Source organism: Coregonus clupeaformis, chromosome 20 (genome assembly GCF_020615455.1).
Source record: "Coregonus clupeaformis isolate EN_2021a chromosome 20, ASM2061545v1, whole genome shotgun sequence".
Lineage (NCBI taxonomy): Eukaryota > Metazoa > Chordata > Actinopteri > Salmoniformes > Salmonidae > Coregonus > Coregonus clupeaformis.
Window position 1 is genome coordinate 48,127,420 of NC_059211.1, and position 25,129 is coordinate 48,152,548.

A 25,129-nucleotide genomic window follows, 5' to 3' on the forward strand; every position below is an offset into this window, starting at 1 on the left:
TGGATTGGAACCTTTGCTATGGTCAGATGACATGAAAAAACATGCATATGAAGAGAGAAAAAAACATACCTACTGTAAAATATGGGGGTGGGTCTTTGATGTTATTGGGCTATTTTGCTTCCACTGGTCCTGGGGCCCTTGTTAAGGTCAATGGCATCAGGAACTTTACCCAGTACCAGGACATTTTAGCCAAAAACCTAGTTGCCGAAACTTGGCCACAAGTGGATCTTCCAGCAAGATGATAACCCCAAGCACACATCAAAATCCACAAAGAAATGGTTAATTGACCACAAAATCAACATTTGGCAATGGCCATCTCAGTCTCCGGACTTGAACCCCGTTGAAAACCTGTGGTTTGAATTGAAGAGGGCAGTCCATAAGCGCAGACAAAGGATATCAAGGATCTGGAAAGATTCTGTATGGAGAAATGGTCTAAGATCCCTCCCAATGTGTTCTCCAATCTCATAAAACATTTGAGAAAAAGGCTCAGTGACGTTATCCTCGCAAGGGGAGTTTTGAAAACGAGTAACAATTTTTACCCCTCTTTTAAATTTTTTTGGTCATTAATTCTTAAACAAAATCTATCTGAGCAATTGTATTAGTATAACATATAATTTCATTTTTTTGTTGTTGCATACAATACAGTATAATATTGAACCTGATTATGTCAGTGTGCGATAGCTGGCCGATGCCCTTTCACATTGATGACAGAGATAAATACATTCATACATTTTACAGTCAGTAATCATGTCAGCAGGACTGCACAGTTTCACTGGCTGGTGTATAGAAATATAGTGTTGTAGTGTCTAACTGGAATCTAATAGATATCATCCTAAATTTGCCCACTGCATGTAGCCTAAGGAATAAATATATAATCAGTATATTTCTAATATTAAGATACTCTTTCAACTATATGTAGTCTTATTGTTAAGGAAATTCAGTTTGTCATATATCTGTTTATATGTTTGTTAATACTTTACACAAGCATTTCGCTACACCTGCAATAACATCTGCTGAATATGTGTATGTGACCAATAAAATTGATTCGATTAGATATTGATGTCTTGAATATTCTTATATGCTAAAAAAGGTACTTCTGGAAATCAGTGTAATGTGAAATAACCATTGATCATAACTAATTATGCTAAAAACACAATCTGTATTAATTACTAAACTTGATGTCTAATTGAAATATTTTTTGGGAATGATTAATGTACAGGATACAACAATCACAGGCTAATCACTACTGTACTTGAAATAAATGTTTTATCGTAACATGAAACAGTATCTCTATTTGTCCACAAGATGGAGCCAAGTGTTCAGCAAACTGAAAGCTGGGGCTGAAACGGTCCACTGTATGTGCAGAACACAGAAACGTTATTATCTGGTAGACTGGAAAGTCAAGTCATATTTCGTTGACCTGAAATAAGACTGTCCAAATGGAAGATAATCTATCAAGTAATTATAGTTTTTAATTAGAAGGGCTGTAATTTTATAAAGTACCATCGTTCTTTATATGTTGGCTTGACCTCTGATTGTGGCATTGGAGCCATAGGCAGTAGGTTGATCTAAAGTATCACTAGATGGCAGTAGCTAGTTAGTTCAGCCTCTGATCACACACCGCCTGCCTGCCCTGAATTTGACCTTCACACTGGTCACTGTGGGGTTTGAGTAGGATCATTGTTATTACTGAAATTACACCCTTATACACATTTCTACACCCACCAGCGCAAATGTTTTTTTTTTCATCTTTTTTTTTCAACAATATAGAACTTACATAGACAAGGGACAATAAACAGACTCACACAAATTTCAACAAATATCATGACATCACACCTGCTGAGACCAACATGTTACCACCTCAACAGTACCCATCCCGTTTGTCTCACAACGACATTCCACCTCATTCTTCATCCTTTGGACATTTCCAGTGCTTGTAACACTCTATGCCATATGGCCTCAAATTACGCTAGTATGTTTCTCTCTGTAGCCCAAATTTTTTCAATAATTTAAATAATAATACATTTGATTAATCCACTGTCTTAACGATGAAGGAGCATTTGATTTCCAGTTTTTAAGTCAACGTTTTTTCTAAATGATTGATGAGAAAAGTATGGTCCAATCCATTGGGTATCTCACCCACCCTCATATGACATGTCTTGAAATATGTAGATAGATGGATTACATTTGACATTTTTTTTACATTTTAGTCATTTAGCAGACACTCTTATCCAGAGCAACTTACAATTAGTGAGTACATACATTTTCATACTTTTTCATACTGGCCCCCCGTGGGAATCGAACCCACAACCCTGGCGTTGCAAACGCTATGCTCTACCAACTGAGCTACACGGGATAAAAAATATATTTACATTGCAAAACTGAAGTGCAGTAAAAAAATACTATAAAGTACTATCTGCATTTTTGGCAAAATGTATTTATTGACATAGCCTTTTTCTGTTCAATGTTGTCTACCTATATAGTACTCTAAATACCCCAATTCATGTTGATAAGTTCAAAATAATACAAGATTTTAAAAACTTGCTGACACCATTCAAACCAATGAGGAGCTTTAAAGCCAATTATCTCAGAATCATATTTTTGCAGATAGAACTTTATAGTCCCAAGCTCTCGATATCACTATGGCAATGGACCATAGTTGCTGAATAAATATCATGAAAATATCTTAAATATCTTCAAAAGATACAATGTTATAAAAAACAAAACAATGTAACTGAGTGTAAACCCATTCCACTCTTTGTAGTTACACAGAATAACTGCAGTTCAGTCGAGTCATGCATCATTTCATAGAGACTTTCAACCTTGAGTTCTTTCTTTGATATAAATGTTTTTATTCCCTAAAGCTTTTTACCAAAGCTTAGCAATTATAAGTCAACCTGTGAGGTGCCACAATGTCAGAGCTGAACTGAATTGGCGCTGCCCTTAAGGGCATACCAGCCTCACAAGCACAGATAACCATTGAAGATATCTCAATTCATTTTAGGAAGAGATTAAAAAACTAAATGTAAAACAACAATTGTAGTAGTCCCTTAAATTACCAGGCAAATTCCAGCAAAAAAATTATACCTTCACCGATATCTCACAATCTTTTATTCAACAAATGCATTTGCTTCAGTGTGATTTGGCCACGGGTCTCAAAAGATGAGAGGAGTGGTATCACCTCAGTCAGTCGACTAAATGGACTGTGCATGTTCTGTGATCCTCAAAGTATGGTTGAGATGATACTGTGGCCAATGTGGAGCGATGGCACCACCTCACCCCCTCCAGTTAATGATGCACACCAGGTGTCTGCTTCTGCCTGACAGACTGACCGACCGACCGCTTGGCTGGAGAGAGGACCCTGTCTCCCTCCCTGTCTCTCTCCCTCCCTACCTCTCTGCCTCCCTGCCTCCCTCCTTCTGCCCTTGACCTTGACTGTGAATTCTGGGATACCTTGCCACCCAACAGTGAGCAGCCACCCTGGTATTGCCACAATCTAAACAATAGAACCAGGCAATAAAATGGGCGGAGGGGGCCTGGGATTGTGAGAGTGGGACGGGGACAGGGATGCTTGGTGGAGGCGCGGTTGCCATAGGTACCTGTAACTGTGCCAGAAAGGAGAGTGATGAATTTGCATGTATTCAAATCATGCATGAATAATTTGCTATCCAGCCCCGGAACGCAGGCAGCAAACAATGACGGTTCACACATCCGCACCCTGGTTCTCTCTCCCCTCGTATCCCATGGCTGTGTGGGAGAGGTGAGGAGGTTATACTGGGAGGTATGCAGGAATAAAGGCTGCTTGGAGATGCATCTGATTTGAATGTGTTAAGACAGAGGAAACATGTCTGGTTAATATTGTTTCCCACAGAATAATACAACGGCTGTGGTTGCCTTTCCGGGTGAGGGTGCATTGGGTGCACTGCGCTCCCTCGACAATGCAGTCGGATTATGACACATGCTACATTACCAGGTATAGACATTTAGGGATACAATGCAAAACGGAGCAATGTGAAACAGCGTATTGTTAACTTTGAGCCTATACCCAGAGCGTAGAGGCTCAGTAGAGGGGGAGAATATGGCTGCCCATCAGTGGAGACAGACAACCCTGTGGCACTGCAAAGGCATGCTAAAATCCTATGCAGTCACTTTGATAGCCAGCCACTGTCAGGTTCACAAGCAGCGGCCACTCCTACAGTAGCTTTAATAAATCCCACCGCATTAAAACGCCTAGGAAAACATTATGGGGAACATAAATAGCCTTGTAAAGGTAGCCAGTAAAAAAAAAAAAATCAAATCAAAACACACAAAACAATAAAGTCTCAGTTAAGAATGTGGGCTAAATCCCTTCATTCATACAGGCGATATTCTCAAGTGCTATAAGATGTCGCCTCCCCCACCTCAGCCCCAGCCCACTCTCCCTACCTCAGTCTTGTTAATTCTATAAGATGCAGCATATTGCCACTTATCGGCTGGCAGCATTGTAAAAGCACTGAGGTCACTGCATTACGGAGCTGCTGGGCTCAATACTTCCATTAGAGGGAGTGTTCAGGCTGCACTGGGCTTCACTCAATCAAATACAGCCTCCATACTGCTGCTCCAAGTGCAGGGGAGGGGTCACACTCACAAATGGAAACTCCCTCACTGGTCTAGAACTAAAGCACCCATAAATCTAGCTATATACCCCCACTCACTCTCTACCTTTTTATTTCTCTCTCTTTCTTTCTCTCCCTTTTTCTCTCCTCTCTCTCTCTCTCTCTCTCCCTCTCTCTCTCACACACTCACACGCACACACACACACACGCACACACACACACACACGCACACACACACACACACACACACTTCAATAGGGCTCCTATTCAGACTTAAACTTGAAGCCCTTAGTGGAAGCATATCTATTTGCATAGTAAAAGTGTAAATACTAATGAAAATAAATGTAGTTATTGAATTTGAAAGTTTTATATACATTACATTTTCCCCATAGAAGATATTTGACATTTCACAAAATCTGTATAATGGTTATATCCACTGGACTAAGAGTAAATGAGTTGCAGCTCCACAGAGCCTTAAGAATGAGATCAGAGAACAGAGAACAGAGAGGAGACTGCAGCTGCTCCATATACTTCAATGACACTCCATCAATGGAAAACCTGCACTGAGTATACAAAACATTAGGAACACCTGCTCTTTCCATGATAGACTAACCAGGTGAATCCAGATGAAAGCTATGGTCCCTTATTTATGTCACTTGTTAAATCCACTTCAGTTAGTGTAGATGAAGGGGAGGAGACAGGTTAAAGAAGGATTTTTAAGCCTTGAGACAATTGAGACATGGATTGTGTATGTGTGCCAGTCAGAGGGTGAATGGGCAAGACCAAAGTGCCTTTGAACGGGGTATGATAGTAGGTGCCAGGCACACCGGTTTGAGTGTGTCAAGAACTGCAATATTGCTGGGTGTGTATCAAGAATGGTCCACCACCCAGAGGACATCCAGCCAACTTGACACAACTGTGGGAAGCATTGGAGTCTAAATGGGCGAGCATCCCTGTAGAACGCTTTCGACACCTTGTAGAGTCCATGCCCCGATGAATTGAGGCTGTTCTGAGGGCAAAAGGGCGTGCAACTCAATATTAGGAAGGTGTTCCTAATGTTTTGTATACTCAGTGTCTACCGCAATAAGAAAAACACTAGTGTTTGTTCCCTCCATATTTCAGATTACGTAGAAAAATATAAAGTCCCGTTTTTAATTCAGTATTGTGCATGAGAAATGTGTAACTCCTAAATAAAGGTGGGAAAGAAAATAACACTTTTATCATATCACAATAAAATTCAACAATTGAATGACGTCCAGATCAGTTAGGCTACTGCAGGAGTTGAGGCTAACTTTATGTCACTGCCTTTGAAAAAAGGAGGGGGGAAAAGCAACCAGTAAGAAAAGATCATGGCTATGGAATGGAAAGTTAAACACATGCTTTAACTAGGTGGCGGTGGCGTAAAGGAAACGGAATGAGTGAAAGTGCATTCAGGCCCACTCGTACATTTGCTGTTGATGGAGTAACTTTGCATCTGACCTCCCTTCCCTCCTCCCCCTTCCCTCCCAGTCTCTCTCCCTCTCTCCTCCCAGTCTCTCTCCCACTCTCCTTCCAGTCTCTCTCCCTCTCTCCTCCCAGTCTCTCTCCCACTCTCCTTCCAGTCTCTCTCCCACTCTCCTTCCAGTCTCTCTCCCTCTCTCCTTCCAGTCTCTCTCCCCTCCAGCATCTACTCTACTATGAAATGTTGCTGCACCATTGTTTCCCCATATATCCCTGTGTCTCTGTTGACATGCCTTGGACACAGAGTATAGACAGAGGCGGACTCCTCAGTAATGTGTGGGGCTCTGCCCTGCCTACTGCATTAAAGAAGGGGCCCATTTTAAACATCCCATGTATTTTCCGAGGGCGATGGTCGGTGCGTTGGACAGACTTTGCATGAGAAAAGCCAGGGTCCTGTGAACCTTCTGCTCCCTGCGTCCACATTCAATAGCTCCACCATGGTTAGCATGACAAACTGCGCCTCCAAGTTCTCAGACTTTCTTGAACACACCCACATCCCCCACTTCACACTCCTTGACCCCCCCTTGTCCCTCCCCTGCAACCCACTTGCACCTCCTTTCCCCCTCTGGGCTGAGCTTGTTCTTTTCATTAGTTGTCTGGGCCAACAAGTCCATAGGGTTAGGGAGGTGACCCCTGAACACAGAGCAGCCACATAGATACAGTAGATAGTTTACTGATACTAGAAGTAACAGCACAGGAAATGAAAGATATTCAGTACAACTTTACAATATCAGATTTGGGATTGTAAGAATTAAAAACAGTATAAAATCATGAGCAATATAATGTATTTAGTAAATTAACTTGAACTATAAAAACATGAAGGAGAGTGCAGGACTTTTCTTCGATAGACCTTATTTCGATGGAAAGCTATGTCCTGGCCTGGACACAATATAGACAGATTTTCTTTCATATAACCACAAATGTATATCAGTGCAATTTACCCTTAAGCTGACATTGACCCTTAAGCAGACTGAACAGGTGAATCCAGGTGAAAGCTATGGTCCCTTATTGATGTCACTTGTTAAATCCACTTCAATCAGTGTAAATAAAGGGGAGGAGACAGGTTAAAGAAGGATTTTTAAGCCTTGAGACAATTGAGACATGGATTGCGTATGTGTGTCATTCAGAGACAAAAAATGTAAGTGTCTTTGAACAGGGTATGGTAGTAGGTGCCAGGCGCTCCGGTTTGTGTCAAGAACTACAACGCTGCTGGGATTTTCACGCTCAACAGTTTCCAGTGTGTTTCAAGAATGGTCCACCACCCAAAGGACATCCAGCCAACTTGACACAACTGTGTGAATCATTGGAGTCAACATGGGCCAGCATCCCTGAGGAACGCTTTCGACAACTTGTAGAGTTGAGGCTGTTCTGAGGGCAAAAGGGGGGGTGCAACTCAATATTAGGAAGGCATACTCAACTCAATATAATGTTTAGTATACTCAGTGTAAATAAATATATACACGATTACTGTATGCCATTTTGATCTATAATGAGTCCATTGTGTGGTGTTTGTTTTTAAATGGCAGTTTTGATAAAGACTAATGCAAAGGTTGGTACAGATGCCAGTCCATTTATGATCATGTCGTAAACATGGGACATTTTGCAGGGAATGAAATTACTTTTCTGTAAGCATGTATTCACATGAGGAGCAGTGATTACCTTTTCTACACTCTTAGAAAAAAGGTGCTATCTAGAACCTAAAAGGGTTATTCGGTTGTCCCCATAGGATAATCCTTTGAAGAACCCTTTTGGGTTCCATGTAGAACCCTTTTCACAGAGGGTTTTACATGGAACCCAAAAGGGTTCTTCTACCTGGAACCAAAAAGGGTTCTCCTATGGGGACAGCCCCGAATAACCCTTTTGGAACCATTTTTTTTCTAACAATGTACTGAAGAAACCTAAACAAAGAAATAAAAATACCCTGGCTGGGCAGAATGGGATAATCTCCCTATTTATTTAAGGCCAGGGTCCAGGGCCTCTCCTCTATTCTGTAATTATAAATATGGCTGTGTCATTTTATCTGTGAAACCCCAATACACTGTGGCTACTATGTCGACATCACATGGCTTAAAATACAACAGCTGCATGGTTGTAAAAGGTGTCAATTCAACTTGAAAATGATACAACACAGCACACAAAAAACACCCCCAAAAAACACATGACATTGAAATAGATTAATTATATGTTGTTATGGTGTTAGTAATTGATAACTGACATAATTGATTGTTACTGCAGTACCTCACAGAGTAGAGATTGATCTGTTTCCTCACAATGTAATTTAATTATTCTTTCATTCCTCTGGCTAATTCATTATTCCATATTCATATTCATACAATTTTAAAAGGATCCTGCAAAAACCATTTAGATGTTATGCATTTGCTACTGATACACCTCATGAATATACATTTTGAAAATGAATTTTCTGTACCTATAAGGAGCATTTTGCCTTCTTTTCCCTCCTTTATTAGTCTGAATATAGCATACATTATTCCTTTAATAGTCTCAATATAGCATACATGATTCCTTTAATAGTCTGTATATAGCATACATGACTCCTTTAATAGTCTGAATATAGCATACATGATTCCTTTAATAGTCTGAATATAGCATACATGATTCCTTCAATAGTCTGAATATAGCATACATGATTCCTTCAATAGTCTGAATATAGCATACATGATTCATTTAATAGTCTGAATATAGCATACATGATTCCTTCAATAGTCTGAATACAGCATACATGATTCCTTCAATAGTCTGAATATAGCATACATGATTCCTTTAATAGTCTGAATATAGCATACATGACTCCTTCAATAGTCTGAATATAGCCTACATGATTCCTTCAATAGTCTGAATATAGCATACATGATTCCTTCAATAGTCTGAATATAGCATACATGATTCCTTAAATAGTCTGAATATAGCATACATGATTCCTTTAATAGTCTGAATATAGCATACATCACTCCTTCAATTGTCTGAATATAGCATACATGATTCCTTTAATAGTCTGAATATAGCATACATGACTCCTTTAATAGTCTGAATATAGCATACATGACTCCTTTAATAGTCTGAATATAGCATACATGACTCCTTTAATAGTCTGAATATACCATACATGATTCCTTCAATAGTCTGAATATAGCATACATGATTCCTTTAATAGTCTGAATTTAGCATACATGATTCTTTCAAAAGTCTGAATATAGCATACATAATTCCTTTTAATACTCTGAATATAGCACATACATGATTCCTTTAATAGTTTCAATATAGCATACATGATTCCAATAATAAAGGAGAAATTGCCATTCATGTTCAGTAATATTTAATCTAATCATTGATAGCATTTTCAATAAATAATTATTTTAAGGAAATGTGTAAGTAAACTTCCCTGTGTTATTCTTTTGACTATTTTATTTGCTTTAACTGGTAATGAATGACATAGGCATGCATTGTCTACTGCTCTGTCATTGTAAAGGTCCTTTGTGTCAGTAATGTTTGGTGTTGTTAGGCACCATACTCTGCCTACAAACAAACTACCACTACTGACCAACACTGCCTCAATTAAAGGACAATGGCCGACCTCTATCCCTTTGATTAGAGTCTATAGGACTCAACTTTTACTCCCGTGCAGGGAGGAACTGATTGTTGTCATAGGAAGTAATGATTGTGTTAGCACAGTGGCTATAGGATCAGGACATATGATCCACCATAGTAAATGGGAAAATAATGTGAAAATTAATTCAAATAGCATACAACATTTGGTTGAGGAGATTTCGTTCACAGGAGTTGTCTGTTTGCACACTTTGGGGTGGAGTCCAGGTGTTTGATAGGTGAAATGAATAGAAAAAAATACAGAATTTGGATTTTTCCACATTAGGGAGATATGACTCACAATTAATGTAAAAAAATAACTCAAACATACATCAATTGTAAACCAGGGACAGACATCAACATTGGGTCTTTGTGGGATACGTAATTTGCACACTTTGCATGCAAAAACCTCTGGAGTGTTTAGTGTAACTGTGGTGTACCATGCATCTGAATATAACTGGACATATGAAATACATTTTAGTAATTTACTGGCCCAACGCTCATAACCGCTAGGCAACCTGCCATCCCTTAAAATAAACAAATAGGCCTATAGGTTTTCTAAAGTTTTGTCACAATCGTCGTAAGAACCGGACCAAGGCACAGCGTGATATGCGTACATCTCTTTAATAGTGTACTTAGCAACACAATACAAAATAACAAAACAACAAAACAAAAAGTCCTCGGTCATACACAAACCTACACGGAACAAGATCCCACGAATCACAAGTGCACAAAAGGCTGCCTAAGTATGGTTCCCAATCAGAGACAACAAGCAACAGCTGATTCTCGTTGCCTCTGATTGAGAACCACCCCGGCCAACATAGAAACACATAACCTAGAACAGAACATAGGAAACGAAACATAGACACTACACAAAGAAACTAACACCCTGGCTCAACATACAAGAGTCCCCAGAGCCAGGGCGTGACAAGTTTGCTGACATCGACTTTATCACTAGATGGGGCATAAAACCTGTTGCCAAGAGACCTCAGAACTGTAGAGGATAGTGTTGAGTTTTAATTCCCTCACCATATTCTTCACAATAGTCATCAGAACTGAAGTGACGTGATACAGTAAATGTCAATATAATGTTGCTGTTATTTACTACCATTTCAGGCCACTGTAGGATGCTTGGTCTGTTCTGTTCTGATTACCCCTTTTCGCCTCGCAGGACAGCGATATTGAGAAGCCTGGCCAAACTCCTAATGGCAGTCTGGACAGAGGATACGGTGAGGTCTGACCAGTTTGTGTGTGTTTCCACCCAGGGAGGGGGGGTCACTTCTATAATCTCCAGAGCAGTGTTTAAGAAAGTGTCTTGTATGGTTGGGTTTATCCCTGGTGAGAGTGAGGGAATCTGTCCAGCTCAGTAAGCATGTATATCAGGCCATCTCACGGCTCACTGGACTCTCCCTGGGTGGGCCCTGGTCAATACCACCACTGCTGACTGGCCAGGCAGAATGGGCTAATCTTCTCTTTTCTTTCAGGCCAGGGCCCAGGGCCCAGGGCCTCCCCTCCTGGCTTGGCCCTAATTTCAGGTCATTACCAGTCAGGGGGAGGCAGGGGCCGGGCGGGAAGCCCAGTGCAGGGGACAGAGAGCCCATTTCAGCCAGAGCACTGGAGCGCACTGGGGGCTTTGGGGCATCGCATGAACCGGCTGTTGTGGGAAAACAATAGGAGGAGTGATCACCAAAAAACAAGGCCTGTGTGTGTGTAGCTCCTTCTTCAGCTCCAGCAGCTTCCTTCAACACCCCCTATGCTCTCACACACAGGGACCTAATTGGCACCAAAGACGTAGGCCACTTGGTTTAACTGTCTCCTTTCTGGTCCTTCAGGATAACTCTGAGAGGATCTAAATAGCTGTTGCAAATGTTGGACCTCCTGTGTGACATTACCCACATTCATATTGTATACAGATGTAGGATCTTAATTTGATCACTCTTTTGTTGATGATAATTTTCCTGCACGGCAAGAAATGCAAACTTTTCAAGGTTTAAAAAGGGTTCTAAAGTTTGTAATTTCCACTTTAAAATGTTAGACTTGGTCTGCCCTAACATAAAATGTATCAAACCCTACATTTTTTTATTTGATTAATTATAATCCACATAATAATTCACATTTCCTGTTCCTGCAGCATTATTTTCTTGCTGTAGTATACTGGCTCAAATGAGAATCCTACATCTGTACCTACAATATGCAGTATATTATGGTCATTGATAAACTTTTATATTGTCACTTGATTCATTCAAATGCAAAAACAGCTTTTCTTTTTCCAATTACGTTCACTTTATTTTCATTTTTTTCCACAAAACATTGAAACATGCAGCATTCCATAATTTTTACATTAAAATAGTTATTACAATCAATGATATGAAAATGATAGGTAAAAGAATGAAGCTGCAGTGCAAAAGCATACAAAAACTAGAGCAAATCAAGGATTTTACATTTAAAAGCTTTACTCTAAATTAGAAACGGGCAAAGGATCCCTTGGGGTCTCAACCAATATCCCCCCAAAATTGGTTTCAAAATATTTCATTAAGATTTAATGAAACTATTCCAAAAAAATATTACTTTTCAACCACCGCTTATAAACGTACCTTTCCCTTGTTAAGACTCCTACTTACCTGACCACACAGACACTTGGTGATAATCAGTAGACTGGAGAACTGAATCCTCTTGACTGTGGTGGGGTCTTTTTATTTACCTTTATTACAAGAACAGTGGATGGCTTTACATCTTCTCTGTGTGTCTGGTTTGGTCTGCACGGGACATTATGCTTGATGCGTGATCCTTCCACTGTATCTCCATAGTAACCTCAGCATCTGAAAAGACACACGACAACCGAAGAGACTGATTAGGACAATGAAAGGATCTACAAGGTCTGACAGGTGAAAGATGAGGAAGCACTAGCTTCCCTTAGATCAGGTACACACGTGCAGTGTCAGCCTAGCCCTAGATGACGCTGCCTTGTGTGGCGTGTCTCTGTCTCCTCCCCTCACCAGCCACGCTGTGCTGTTGTTGTTTACTTCCAGTTGGGGGGATTTGTGTGTGTGTGTGTGTGTGTGTTTGTATCTGCCGTCTGTATCAGCGTTGAGGGTGACCCCTGAGCTTGCAGACAGTCAGGGGTCAGAGTAGGGCCTGTCTGGGCACACCGGCTGACCCCCAGCGCCTGCAGTATATAGGGGAGGGCCACCACAACCCCCCCCAGACTAATATTACCTCTGGGAATAGGATCCAGACACAAACACACTGACCCAAATCCCTGCTCCCAAACACACACACACACTCGTCTTAGACATTGGTCCCTGCTTGGTCATAAACTGATGTCACAATAGCTTACACTGCATAACGCAGAGGAGGGAGGGAGGATGCTGAGTCTGGGACAGTCATCTAATTATCATTCTGCTCTAGGATGAGACTGCATGGGGGGATTCTCTATGGGCTCTTAACCTTTGGTAGAAATAATCTGATGTAGCACCATTGAAACATACTGCCAGATATCTAGTTTCAGTATACAAATTGTTTTTCAGTATAACGACTACAAGAGAGCAGAGATCCAAACAGATACAGTACATCATAACAGAAACTCACCAGACTCTGTCGGAGCATCTTTATAAAATAACCAAAGATAAATAAATACCCTATAATGAGTAAAAGGTTAAGGCACTAACAGGGAACTGAGCTGAGCTCAACCCAAAATAGTCCTATGGTGTTAACACCACAAATCCTCCTTTTATTAGCAGAACATCTGTGGGGGTCTGGAGAGGAGAAGAGGCTCTGCCGGTGATTAAAGCCCAACCAGGAGATCCTAGATCCCAGACAGACGTCAACAATAACCTAGCTGGTCTGGTCTGGTGGAGCAGAAGGCCATGGCTGATTTATCAGGGTATTATACTGGGGAGGCTATAGCGGAGACACTGGGGGTGGGGAGGAAGGAGAGATAGGGGGCAGGGGTGACAGGGGAGGAAATATGGGGCAGGGGAGGCAGGGGTGGGGGTGTTGGAGGGAGCAGCTTGGGAGACGGCCGGTGTGGCGCACCCCAACCTGCTGACTGCACGGAGACACCAGCCTAATTTATGCATAGTTTGGCTGAGGGGTGGAGGGTGTCTAGGACCCCCTCAATAACCCTGGGAGGTGGCTGAGGGTGCGTCTATGGCGCTAGAGGGGGTTGGGTGGGGGTGTCTTTTTGGGAGAGAAGGAGAATGGGGGGGGGGGCTGTATGGGGGGGCTTGCTGGGCTCCACGCTCAGTGCAGCCTGTCTGTCTAATGTCCCATTAAGGTTTGGGATAGGCTGGGGCTGAGGGGCAGGAGGGGGAAGGTGTTGTTCAACCCCCCGGTAGACTGCTGCTCTGCTCTGTTCTGGGCTCCCAATTAGAACAGGAGGCCTGTCTGCTCTGCTGCATACTAATTCAGCACCCCCACCACAGCCATGAATACAAGCTAGTAGCGAGGCTCGCTTGAGAAGCAGGGTGCATTGAGAGAAAGGCAGGCGGCTCAGTGGAGAGGCTCTGCAGAGGGAGAAAGTGGCATATGCTGGATGTGTGTGAGTGCAGCTGGGCTGTTGGCCTTGGGCCTGTGGTGTGAGCCTGGTTGTTGCAGTGTGGACGAGGGCTAGATGATGGTTGAGTGTGGTGATGTGGTCAGACAGTTTAATGACAGTTCTCAGCCATAGACATACCACACAGATAGGGCTGACATATTGCTCCAGATGTACACACAGCATATGACATGTGCACATGAGTGTGATACATGTTGGGATGCCTCTGAAAGAGATTGTACGGTCCAACAAAAAAAAGAAGAAGCTGAAAATGAGACTGGAAGATACTCTGACATACTCTACAATACACCAATACTATATACACTATATATACAAAAGTATGTGGACACCCCTTAAAATTAGTGGATTCAAATATTTCAGCCACACCCGTTGCTGTCAGGTGTATAAAATCGAGCACACAGCCATGAATCTCCATAGACAAACATTGGCAGTAGAATGGCCTTACTGAAGAGCTCAGTGACTTTCAACGTGGCCGTCATAGGATGCCACCTTTCCAACAAGTCAGATGGTCAAATCACGCTTCACCATCTGACAGTCCGACAGACGAATCTGGATTTGGCGGATGCCAGGAGAACACTACCTGCCCGAATGCATAGTGCCAACTGGAAAGTTTGGTGGAGGAGGAATAATGGTCTGGGGCTGTTTTTCATGTGAAGGGAAATCTTAACACTATGGCATACAATGACATTCTAGACGATTCTGTGCTTCCAGCTTTGTGGCAACAGTTTGGGGAAGGCCCTTTCCTGTTTCAGACTGACAATGCCCCCGTGCACAAAGCGAGGTCCATACAAAAATGTTTGTCGAGATCGGTGTCCCTATCGAACACCTTTGGGATGAATTGGAACGCCGACTGCAAGCCAGGCCTAATCACCCAACATCAGTGCCCGACCTCACTAATGCTCTTGTGGCTGAATGGAAGCAAGTCCCCGCAGCAATGTTCCAACATCTAGTGGAAAGCCTTCCCAGAAGAGTGGAGGCTGTTATAGCAAAGGGGGGACCAACTCCATATTAATGCCCATGATTTTGGAATGAGATGTTCGATGAGCAGGTGTCCACATACTTTTGGTAAGGTAGTTTAAGTTGTCTCATTTCAAAATGTTGATCGGTAAATGTATTCAATCCCTCAAGTATCAAAATTCAGTTCAGATCAAATCTTACAAAATGGTTTTATGTATATCAATATTTTCATTGTTAATACTCTGTTGTAGCAGCAGAAAGGACTGTTGTCTGATGACATCATCATGGTAACTACCAGCAGTGGGTTTAGAGGAGCAGCATAAAGCCTTTCACTGGGGCTATTCTGATGCTGCTCCTGGGCTGTGGGAGCTTTGTCTCTGGTCCGGGTAAGCCACAGAGGGCCTGAGAGGAGAGGAGAGAGGAAATATAGAGAGAGTGAACAAGAGAGTGAAGCGAGACAGGGAGAGAGAGAGGTCTGGCCTGACTGACAGAAACCTGGTGAAACCTGGAGTTGTGTGTCCGTCCAGTCCATCCCAACAAAGACGTAGGCCCTCATTAAAAATACATGTCATTGGATCACACCTCACATGAATCGTGTGATTTTCCCTCCACCATAAGTGACCATGACTGAGTGGTGAATGGGCCAGGGATAGCTGGGCCAATAGAGCGCCATGCTGAATCCCCATGGGAACCAGCCTCTCACCGAGGGGGGCTCATTTAACCATTGTTCCTCACTTAACACAGCTTTTTAAAATGCCTCTTTATGGACTCAGCAAAGCAAACTTCAGCCCACATCCCCACAGCCATAGGGAGAAAGTAAAAAAACTGAGGGAGATGGAGATAGTGTCAGAAGTAGAGATAGGGAGGCAGAGGAGCACGAAAAAATAAAGTAAAGTTGCCAGAAAAAACACTTACATTTTACATTTTAGTCATTTAGCAGACGCTCTTATCCAGAGCGACTTACAATTAGTGAGTGCATACATTTTTCATACTGGCCCCCCGTGGGAATCAAACCCACAACCCTGGCGTTGCAAGCGCCATGCTCGACCAACTGAGCTACAGGAGGCGCTTGAAAGCGAAAAATATAGAAAGAAACTATGTTAAGATTATTCTCTTAACCACGATCAAAAACGAACTACTCTCAGTGGACTGCCTCATAGTACAACTTTAGGATTTCCATTTCTCTCACAACTATCTATTTAACATAATACATACAATATTTTGTCAAATAATTTCGAATCCCCCAGCAGCCACGTCTTATAGTACAGGTTCCTAGGTCATGTGATTGTTTTTCTTGAATATATTTGTAATTTTCTATTTGTTTTCTATTGTATTTGGTCAATTATGTGTATTCAGGGCTCCCTTGTGAAAGAGACCTTGGTCTCAGTGGGACTCCCTGTTAAAATAAAGGTTTAAAAAATATACAAAAATGATCCTGTGATTACTATGGGGATGAGGTTTACAGTCTCTGTGCTATAAAACCCAAGTCAGTGCCAAGCAGCAGTCACATTGGCTGTCTGTGATACAGTCAGCACTGACTCATGTCCTTTCAGGACTGTGGAACTCCTACATAATAGGAACATCAGCATCAACCTGCAGTATGTGTTATCCTCCAGTGGAAACAACAGACCTGTCTCCTATACAATACGGCTGCTGAACGGAGTCTTGGTCAGTCTCGCGGGGCAGCCAGGATAACAGGGAAATGAATAAGAATGAACTGGCTCACAGTGAAGTTCACAACAGTAGAGATGCTGGGGAGAACAGCAAGCATAGCAGAGAGGGAAAGTGTATGTGTGTGTGAGATGTGTTGATGCACTCAGGAATATCTCAATATGAATCCCAAACTGCGCTCTAGAGAGGAGCACCTACAAAGATGGAAACACTCACGCCTCTCTCCTCTCCCTCTCCCCGTCTCCCTACGCTCGCCGAGTGAGGACCCCCTTATTTTATTCTGTAGCTGTCTGCTGTGTGCCTCATGGAAAAGCAGTGCGACACAAGGGTGCTACGCCAAAGGCCCATTTGCAAATCACAGTCCAATATAAACATAGTGTTTAACAGGGGTTTCTATGCCTTTATGGCATGGGTCCACCTCATAGCCGCTAGCATTAACAGCAATCTAACACAAGCCCAGCCAGCTTTAGCATAGTGTGGAAACACCTTCCTCCCAACCTCAGCCCGCTCCATGCAGCCAGCCGAGCTGATGGTCTTTGGGCAACGCATTAATCTGAATACATTTACATAGAGATTGTACTACGTTGGCAGAGGCTGGCCACTGCTGAGAATGCACCATGGAAGTCATCATCCAAAAAATCACAATGATTGAAATAGAAAAAAAGGTGAGGTGAGGATGCAGGCTTTATATTGTGGTGAGGAAGAGGAGGCAGTTGCTGGGGATTGTCAAATAAGCCGAGCTCCCAATGTGCCCATGTTCCCTCTTCGCTAATGACATCATTGGCAGATAGGGGAGACAGAGGCACAGGCAAGCATAGCACAGACACACCATAGCACAGAGACAGACTGAACAAAGCCACTTTTACTGCCTACAAGGCTAACACCAGCTGGGCACTCTGCAGCAAGATATACTGGGGGACAACATTGGACAAGGAACACGCATCAATATGAACACACATGTACCCACAGACAAAATCAGACCTAAGCATACAGCATAAGCCCTGAAGAACTCACACACTATCCCTCACACAAATGTTATATATATACACACATGCACACATCTGACGAGACACAACTACTAGCACTGAGGTGCTGTATCACTCGTATCATTGATAAACGAATATAGGCAGCCATCTAGCTTCGCAAGCCAAAAATGGCTTTGTTCAATACGGTTCCATTGATTCCATTCCAGCCATTACAATGAGCCCGTCCTCCTATAGCTCCTCCCACCAGCCGCCACTGGAGTAAACAGAAAAGACTAGTAGCATATTAACAATGTATCACTACTTCAAACAAACATTTCTTGTGATGTAATAATCTTATGTTCAAATCTACATCGTTCCAAGTTACACATATTTTTCACAGCAATTAAAAGGGTAAGTATTTTTGTAGAATGGATGAAATATACTTGGCAAGGAAAATATTTATCTATTAGAATCAGCTAATCGGGCCCTGAACTTTACGCAACTCACCTCAGAACATCAATGTAAAGCAACATTATTCTCTAATAGTTCTGCTAAGCATTTACCATGCAAGAAAACATGCAAACAACAACCGGACTGCATCTTCTGTATACAGCACAACTTGCCATGCTGGACAAGAAGGACTTGAGAGAGAGGGGGGGAACGAGAGAGTGGGAGAGAAAGGGTTCAGCAGGGACGAAGCTCAATGTGTGTGTGTCAACCCCAGCTGAGCAGACATTTTGTTGACATGCTGATAGGGATTTAAGCAGTGGGAGGGTGGGTGGCAGACCAAGGTGAGAGAATGATGGGAGAAGGGGAGCTTTGCATGGTGGGGGGAACGAGAGAGAGGGGCTGACAAACGTGCCGTTACTAAGCTTGATTTCAGCGTGAGTTGAGACGATTAGGGCCGGGGAGAGGAGGAGAGGATAGGGGAGGAGAGGAGGGGGTACGGTTCCTCCAGAGGAAAGGACAAGGGGACAGGTTTATTGATGAAGTGATGGGTGAAAAGTGGCTCTCTTTCAGTCCGGCTAATAAAGCAGAAGCCTATGTGAATAATGGTATCTACAATAGGGTGGCTAGGTGCTGGTGTCTTCAGCTCCCAGTCAACCACTTTCTATGACAAACATCGCATGAGGTAAAGTCCCTCCTCTTAAAGGGATATCATTGTTTATACTGCTGCAGGGTAGTGATACTGTACTGTGTGTATGCATGGTGCTGCATACCGTATGCACCATATGGCAATGATAGGGTATCTGAATATTTCTAATAAAGGCTAGTTATTAGTTAACACTTTCTTAGTGATATACTGCTTCAAATGGAATTTCTCAAATTTCAAAGTGATATTCAACGCAGATTGTCTTACCAACATGGCATAATACAGTAAATATGTGATCATTCACGGAATAAAAATAATTTTCACAATACCACCTATTTTCAGATTCAATTATCATATGTTAACCGACATCAGTGTGTGTCTGCTAATGCAGTAATACAGACTAAAATGCATCCTAATGTGCAGGCAACCTCAGTTTGATTGTGGACCAGCCTCGAAGACCGAGACGGCAAGCCAAAGGGGACATGCTCTCTACCAGACTGGGGGAGGTGGAGGTCTGGAGGAGGGGTCCCCAGGAGGCAATAAGTAGCGGCTTATAAAATAAGCAAACACATTTGAGGCCGCACCCAGCACCCAGACGACATCCCTCCTCTGACCTTGACCCTTAGGGTCCTTCTTCACCTGCTCCTGAATGGAAGTCAGTGCAGCTGGGCCGTCTAGCCATTTGCCTGACTGGATTACCATCCCCATTTTCACCCCGTTCCCACGCTTGGTTACCATCCCCCCTTTTGGTGTTGCTCCGAGACTAAATGGTCAATGTAATATTGATGTGGCGCATTGTGACTGGCTGTCAGTATGCTGAGTGTCTTGGTGACCGCCATCACCCCTGCGTCCAGGGTTTGGAGGTGGAGGGGCTCTATATGATTCAGTGAAATCATCAAACAGGTTCTTTCTATTTACCTGCAAAAAAAATTATCTCCTTTCTATTCTTCCCCTTGGTTTTAGGTTTCACCCTCCCATCACACCACAATTGGCACGTTTTCAGAAGTAGCAGTTATCTCAGCTCCTTCTCTTTCTCCCCAACGCTCTCCTCTCCACTTAGAGAGGGGAGTTTGTGGATACTGTGCGTTGAGTTGAGCTTTGTGTGTTCTACTGATGCTGGCTAGAGGTTCGAGGTATCCCTTTCCTGCAGTCAAATGACCTAGTGGCCTTATGGATGGAATGTTATTAATCTTTTTCATAGTTTCATACTTAATAAACATTGTTTCAAAAAACCTGCCGAAAATCCAGTGTTTCTATGTCAAACAGTTTTGTTATATTTCAGTTTTCTGTGATGTATATAAAGTGTAATATTGGGATGCAAACTCAAAATGTAATACATTTCAACTCTATATCTGACATGGTACAGGTGTCTTCTTTCTTTGAAGCCCATAACCATGTGTGTGAGGTGTATACTTTTGTTTCAAATAGATTTGTTTAAGACTACCAAGAAACACTGTGAAACCCTGATTTAGCCCACTGCAGTAAAAGGTTAAGCAACGTGTTGGGCTGCAAGGTGTGTTTGTTGCTGATCTCTGTGTGTGTGTTGTTTGGTGCTGATCAGTATTTGTTGTTTTGTGGGGTTCAGACCGCCCCCTCAGCCCCTCACATTTTCATTACGGTCCAAATCGCAGGCCTGTACTTGAGCTTGGCCTCTACCAGCCAAGCCTCCAGTTTAATCACACATAGAGCACTCCATTTTAATTTCCCCATTCCACTCCCTACTCCTGCTTCATAATTCTGCCCTCAGAGCTGTCTGTGTGGCTGAGTGTTTGGGCCCTTTGAAATGACATAATCAGTGACTTGGATAAATGCCTGCCTGTTTTCCCTCTGCTGCCTGTAATCAGCAGCCAACCAGCTCTCCGCACTGGAGCGTTGAAGCAGTGCTGTCTTACTAAAGCAACTCTTCTCATGGAAGTTATTCACTAGTTTCTCTGATGCCTGAGGAGTGATGTCTACAATGATACTTTAGATGATGTTAGGTTTTAAAAGCAGCAGTGCTGATTAAGAGACTGTTATCACGGAAGTGCTCATAGTCCTTCACTAATGGCAGAGGACTGGTCTCCACAATTACAAATGCAGAACATTTTGTTTGAGGTTAATAAATGTGCCAGCTCAATGATACAATAGCTCCCTCAAGTACATTCCAAAAACAATCTCAGAAACATTCCCAAATATCTGATTATTATCATGAATATATTTGCTTAGAATAAACATGCACTAGAACTAGAATTGTTGATTATATATTAATATAAATTAAGATATTCAGTAGGTCTCAAAAGGGACAAAATTATTCAAAAGTAAATCCTAAATTTCATAGCAGCTTCTAAATTTACATTTACATTTTAGTCATTTAGCAGACGCTCTTATCCAGAGCGACTTACAGTAAATAACAATAATAATAATAATACATTAAAATAACCTAGATAACCTACAAGTGACAACCTATTGAATGTATGCTTTTATTTCTGCTTTTATAAAATAAATCAAAACCTATCGCAAATCAGCACAGATGTGTCTTTCCAGATGTTTGGGATGAAAGCATGAAAAAAACACATTGTATTTATCCCATTTCCTCATTGATGTTTGAAAAGAACTAAACACAGAATGTATGCAAATGAATTATTTTTCATTTGAATTAGAAAGTAGGGCAATGTAAAAAAAATATATATTTAAAAAAAAATGCTAAGCAGGTCTAGGAGAATTGAACAATGGCTGTAAATGCTTTCAGCAACTATTACTTCTGTGGGTGGACCCCATTCAATCAATATCTAAGCAAATAAAAGCAGAGGGTACTCACAGTGAGGGAAGCTTCATGATACGAGACTGCATTGACACAAACGAAGAATGTGCCTACTAACACCACTACCACTAGCACTAGACCAGTGAAATGGTCTACAGCTCACATCCTACACAATAACCAAAACTAGGATTCTGTAAACAGCCATACCAGAACCATAGAAATAGAATGATTCTTGTTCTGTGGCTAGAACGGTTTGTCTTATAGATATTGTATATATTTTATGTTTGAATTGACATTATGCTTTTATCAGCAAAATGTCTTCATACTTCTTCTGCCTGATATGCCGATGGAATTAATAAAAACAATTACAAAATAAACACATATTTTACAAATGTATGGGTAGACAATTCTGTATTTAATGTATGCTTATTCTGGGAATTAGCAGCACTAAGATACAAAGCTAGTATTATGCCACCTCACTCATTTCATACCTTGATTAAATAAAACATCTAAATCTTGAGCTGCCAACCTGCTTTTGGGTTTTGAATTGCCATGTCTTGGGCATGGAAGAGGACAAAGCCAAATAAGAAGTGAAAGAGAGAGTGTGTGTATGTGTTTGAGTGTCGTCTGCCCTCCTATCTGTAAGGATGGTGAGGAATGGAGGGGGTACATGTCTGTATGTTTGCTGATAAAGGTTTGTGCTCCTTCAACTTTGCCACCTAACGGTCCACACACACACACACACACACACACACACACACACACACACACACACACACACACACACACTGCATTGTCAAGAAGGAACCTGCAAGTAAGCATTTCGTTGGACAGTGTATACCATGTGTATCCCATACATACGACTATTACAACTTGAAAGACACACACTACCCCCCCACCACCCCACACAAACTGCATCCTCTCCCCCTCCCTACTCTGTTCTGCTTGCACCAGCTCCAGCTCTAGCAAGATGTACTGTACCCAGCCTCCCTCCCTCCTCTCTTTGTGCTGAATTATGCATAATTGCAGTCGTGTACTTACACACATGGCTATGGGCATCATTACCATAAAAGCTTTCTGTTTTGGGGGGTAGAGGTAGGGGGTATGGGTGTTTTTGTGTTTTCAAGTAAGAGCGTGAATGCCCAGATTCAATCCCAAATGGCAGTTGATTTGTGTGTGTGTGTGTGTGTGTGTGTGTTTCTGTGTGTGTGTGTGTGTGCGTGTGTGTGTTGAGAGGAGGTCCGTGGCTTGGGGTGTGGTGGGCTTGCGTGTATGTCTGTGTGTAATTTTCGTCTGGCGCTGCTGAAAACATATGGGCTCCCCAGCTGTTCTCAATATGCAAATGAGGCACCAGCACACACGCACTGACCCAGACACACTATTCTCTCTCTTACTCCCCTCTTTAAGGACCTACTGTCCCTGTCCCCCATCCCGACACCACCCACCCCCAACCCAGTACCCCCCCAAAAAAACTCCTACCCCCTCCCGTCAGACCCCCACTCTCATAGCCTGCCGTCTCAGACGCACAGAACACCAATAACCTGGCTGCCATTTTACCCACAAAGGAGATAGGATTCAGTAGCCTGGGTGTTGGGCTAGAGTTTGAGCATGCTAACAGGCTAACCTGGGCAAAGATAAGGTAACCGCTAAGCGCTCTCCTCCACGTCCCCCTCCTCAAAGAGTCTGGGCTGATTAGACAGGCAGCTTGATTAAACCGACCTGATAAAGCGGGAGATAGGGGGATGAGACACCCTGCTTTGAATAAGTAAACGTGCATGTAGCCTAGCGAGGCGAGGCTAGCTTCTTATCCCTCTGGTGTCGCCCATATTTAATACACTGCCAGTGCTCAAGTCACTCTCCCTTGATGGGTACTATGTCCCTTATTAACTGTAATATGACAACTAGGCGACAAACCCCCAAAACACGTCAGAGGAAAACAACACAATACATTTTCAAGGTGCCACCACAATGACATGGGCAATATTAATGAACATGAATTTTCAGGGATTTCACACAATGAATTGCATCATCCATCTTGCTTGCCTTAGTTATACAGTATAGTACTGTACAGTATTTAGTGTTATTCTACATGATTCTGTTCAACAATGGATCCTCTCTGCCCTCACCCTGGATTGTCAAACATATTTCACTCTCACACATACACTGTCACACACACTGCATTGTGGTGTGGTCGTGAAATGGTCGTGAAATGGCCGAATGCTAACCAGTGTTTTCTGGAGTGATTCAATTGCTGTGAGTTATGAGAGCGAGAGTAAAAATGATTTGATTACTTTGGCTTCAGTTCCATGTCATGGTTCCCCCATGGAGACGAGACTGTGTGTGGTAGGTGTGTGTGTGTGCACTACACACTGCCGGTGTGTACTATGTTCCCCCTTCTGCTCAGCACACACACACATACACACATACACACAGACACACAGACACACAGACCACAGACAGAAACACATCAAAGGGCTTTAGAGCGGATGATAGCCTATTTCCAGGACACAGATAATTCACAGAGGGCTCAGTGCAGTAATTAGCATTGATAGGTGAAAATGTCTGTGAAAGGCTGAGATTTTAACAGTGTAACCGTCCAGCGTAAACACCAGGGCTACAGTACATCCATCCCCACTAACACCACATTAAGACCAAAAAGCACAAATATATTGCCTCATCCACATTTAGCGTGCCACCCGCTGTGTCCCTCCTGATACCCCTGATCCCCAGTGCTTTGACAAGGCATAATAAAAGGAGTATGAAGCAGCAGCATTGTGTGGGGGAACACAATGTTGCATGCTGAGCACTGTGTGAAGGGCGTACACTGTTGGGTCCCACGGTGCAGCAGCGCACCAGGCCCTATAGCGGGGAGTGCTGTGCATGCTAATGAGGCCATTATGTGGTGGAGATGGGCCGGCTGGGCGTGGACTCCCCTCCTCTATTGCCTTTACAGTGGGGATTTAACAGTATGTTAGGAGGCTACCTAACAGTCACAGATGTCACATATGGCACAATGAGCAGACAGGCAGACAGAGCAGACGCCGACTGCCGCCCCATATTTCACTCACATCAAAATCAGCAACAGTAATGTTATCAATGCCTTGCATAAAAAAAGAGGGGGTGAAATGAAAGAGAAACAAAGAAAGGAGGCTCAACCAACCAGCAACATTTGTTCTGTAATTCTCCTGAGCGCCTTCATTAACGCAGTGGCTTGCGTTGTTTCTCTGAACACCCTGTGTTAGTTATTTAGGAGAACAAGTCAGAGGAGGTTAAGACTCAAGCGTATGCAAATGCAATTAGGGACAATTTGCATACCCGTTAAGCAGATGGCGGGCGTTAAAAGCGGTCCGCAGTCACCATCTTGGCTGAGCAGGCAGCTGGCAGACAACGGCAGCCATTTTGTAGGCGTGCGGCACGGTGTTGCCAGGCTGAGACACAGCGTGGCGCCCG

The 25,129-nt window shown here is 42.7% G+C and overlaps 1 long non-coding RNA gene across 4 annotated transcripts in view; it reads right to left on the reverse strand.

Moving 5' to 3' along the window:
• Nucleotides 1-10,556: 10,556 nt before the first annotated feature.
• The window catches only part of LOC121533569, a 55,003-nt gene continuing 40,430 nt past the window's right edge, over nt 10,557-25,129 (reverse strand). For all 4 annotated transcript variants that reach the window (XR_005994474.1, XR_005994471.1, XR_005994473.2 and 1 more), the window contains one exon: nt 10,557-12,517. This is a non-coding gene — a long non-coding RNA (uncharacterized LOC121533569). The remainder of the gene's footprint in view (nt 12,518-25,129) is intronic.